Here is a 3,595-nt window from a genome sequence, read left to right as displayed (position 1 = left end):
GCTGCACTGAGCCTACTGTGCTCGCCTGGACGCTGAGTAGCCTCCCTAAATCACATGTCGGCATTTGGGTCAAACTGTGAAAAATGACCGCCCTTTCAGTGCCCTTTCAGAGAGACCCCAAGTCTGCCGGGGTGAGAGCCAGACGTTCTGGCACTGAGCATGTCAGCTATGCTCACGCTGCTGAAGCGCCAACTGGGCTTGCTTTTGGGGGGATACCCCAGCCTGGGCTGGCTGCTCACACCCTGGGAAGCTAACTCCGGTGACAGGGTGGGCGGGCTGAATTCTGAAATGCCTGTGACTCTAGGCATGTTAGCAAACTTCACACAGTGCCCAGCATGGCCTGTGATGTGAAAAACAGGAAGCACTTTATGCAACTGCTTGTTATCCCCCTCGTCCCAGGCCACGTGGGGACGCTTCCTTCTTGGGCCTTCTCAGTAGTGCATCTGCTTTGGGGTGGAAGTGGTGGCACAAGCAGAGACCATTGTTTGAGTTTTCCAAGAATCGTTTCTTCCATAATACAGCAAAAGGGATGGAAGGAGAGAGCCCTGGGGCAGGGGTGAGCTCTCGCTGGTGTGACTCCGTCCCCAGGCCAACACCATCCTCCTGGGGACAGGGATGGTGGTGTCACTTTCTGAGGTGACTGTCTTGTAGCACCTTGCTAGACAACAGAGAGATGCACACTTCAGCCAGAGTAGACATTTTTCAAAAGAAAAAGAAAATCTTTTCCTTCTATGTAAAAAGCTGCAAACCAGGTGCAAGTTTAACCTGCCACTTAAATTAGACAGCTGCAGAAAAGTTTCCACATCCATAGTTTGTAGGAGCCACTAAACCCTCCACATGAACACAAGGTGTTATTCTTCCATCTCTGGATAACATCTTGAGGAGGCAGGCGCTATCATGTGCCTGTAGAGGTTTCCCAGGGTGAAGGGACACCAGCTCAGAGGGGAAATGGTTCTTTCTGGTGTTGACTCTCTCACCTTCATGTGGGCAGGAGGCGCTGTCATCCCAGCAATGGGTCAGTACAGACAGCGGGTGAATAATCTGGGTCCCTACCCCTTTTGTCAGTACCAGATGTTTGAGGTTCTGAGTGGATATAACAAACCCCACTTTGCATGGATAACACAGCCCCAGCGTTGATGAGGCTGTAGTCATCTCTGTCCAGTACCTGGGTGAGACAAATTGGTGATTTATCCCTGCAGTGAATTCGTATAATGTTATGTTGCCCCGGCACCTATTTTGAATATAAACTGGACGTTCCTGTACCAGAGCAGGGCTCCATCTCCCCTGACACAGTTCCCTGTTCTCTACCTCCTCCCAGTTCTTCATACACCCGCCTGCTGGTGACCACCTCCCTCTGGGACAGCCCGATACAACCTACGTGAGTCTCCCCACTGGCCCGCACACCCCACACGGACCCAGCAGATATGCCAGTGACCTTCCTAGGTCACAGCATACCTGCATGGAGCTCATGCCCATCTGCTCTAAACCCACCAACCGGAGCTCCCCGCAGGAAACCTGCCGGGGTAACACCCTAGTCCCCCATAAGGGCTCCGGCCACAGGTCCTTCTCTTTCCCCTCCTCTGGCTCCCCGCCCACTGGTTGAGCGTGCACGTCCCTGATGCTTCCCCTTCCCGCTGGATGCAAGTACATACAATTTCACCATAAATAAGTTACACCCAATTTAAAAGTTACTAAAAGTAATATGACATTACTAATCTGTGGAACAGCTAAGATGATATTTACTTAAAATTGTAGGCCCCTGAGGTGACTTGGATTAAACATTCTAGTGAATCTATTTCCCGCCAGTCCCACCGGTGCATTTGGTGGGGGGGCAGTCTTGTCACACGTCTCCTAAGAAAACAGAGAGTGCATTCCTTCCTCCACCCACGGAATGTCCACTTTCAGAACGTCCGTGTTTTGGAGGTCAAAATGTGCCCCTCGGCAAATGCTTTGCATGAGCTCGGTTCCCAGCCAGACCATTTTCCCCAAAGCATCTCCCACCCCAGGCAGGGAGGTCTTCTAGGTCTGTGTGTTTCCACAGCCCCCGTGATTCCCCTTTTAGGACACTTGTCCTGCCAGAGGGCAGTGACCCTGTGGTCTTGACTCAAAACCACCCCCAAGCACCTAACAGACCTCGGCACTTGTTATAAGCTGAATTGTGCACTCCCACCCCAATTCATACGTTGAAGTCCTAACTCCCAGTGCCTCAGAATGTGACAGTATTTGGAGATAGGGCCTTTCAAGAGGTGATTAAGTTATAATGAGGTCATATAGGTGGATCCTAATGCAAATGACTGGTGTCCTTACAAGAGGAGATTAGGACACAGACACGCACAGAGGGATGACCATCTGAAGACACAGGAAGAAGACGGCCGTCTACAAGCCAGGGAGAAAAGGCTCAGCAGAAACCAACCCACCAGTACCTTGATCCCAGACTTCTGGCCTCCAGAACCATGAGAGAATAAATGTGTGTTTAAGCCACCTGGTCTGTGGTGCTTTGTGACAGCAGCCCGAGCAGATTCGTGCAACATTAACGGGCCCTCAATAAGTATTTCTTAAAGTATGATCAGACTGAAATACTAGAGTCGAGAAGACCTCTTTATATCACAGTGTTTTGCACCTACTGTGTCTTACAAGATTCTCAGGCAGTTTCAAATCTGAACACAAAAAAACTGCTAAAAATTCCAAAGATCTGTTAAGATTAAAAGCAATGCTCTCTGGGAATTTCATCTACTTCTGGGACAAAACAAACCGAGTGTGTGCTTAGTCACAAGTGACTCTAGAACTGGGTGATTTTCAGTCATTTTCCTGAATTAGTACAGAGACACGATTATGCCATCGAGGTGGCAACGAACTTCGTAGAACGCCGTCCCCACAGAGGCAGGTCTTCCGAGGACACAAAGGAGAGCCTGCAGGAGGCAGAGCACAGGAGGACACGTTTAAGCCAGACGGCCGGCCAGGCTTCAGCGCCGCACGTACAAAGGAGCGTCACTGCCTTTGAGGAAGTTTCGTCAGCTGTGAAGTGATGTCCTGTGTGAGGTGGTTTGTACGGCCTCCATGAGTCAGCTCTTGACACCAGCAATACAGGTTATAAAGGGGCAGGTTATTAAAGGACACCAGGAGGAAGAAAAAACGTCCACAGCGAAGAGCACACTGCAGGACAAGGGACACTGTTTCTGCACCAATCAGTGCGGGAGGGAAAGGAGGGGCCTCTGGTAGAGGGACCCCAGAGAAGTGACAGCGTGGGGACCAGTCGGTGCAGGAGGGAAAGGAGGGGCCTCGCCCTTGGTATGTCCTGCGCCGCGCCTCACACCAGTCCCATCCCCGCTTCACGGTCCCGACCCTCGGCATGGTCCCAGGCCTTTCCCGACAGTGCGCTACTCCCGCCTCTGTCGTGGCCTCCCCCAATCCTGCGCGGGCTCCGCCCCGATGTCACTCCCGGCCTATCCTGCGCCGCGCCTCACGCGAGCCCCGCCCCCGGCTCGCCCGTCCCCACCCTCCCCCTGCCTTTCCCGCGCCGCCGAGTCCTGCCTCCGACCTGGCCCCCAGCCTATCCCACGCCGCGCCGCGCCGAAGTCCCGCCCCCTATCTCTCC

This window comes from Galeopterus variegatus, unplaced genomic scaffold, assembly GCF_000696425.1.
Source record: "Galeopterus variegatus unplaced genomic scaffold, G_variegatus-3.0.2 Scaffold2001, whole genome shotgun sequence".
NCBI classification, from domain to species: Eukaryota; Metazoa; Chordata; class Mammalia; order Dermoptera; family Cynocephalidae; genus Galeopterus; species Galeopterus variegatus.
This window is presented reverse-complemented; position numbering follows the sequence as displayed.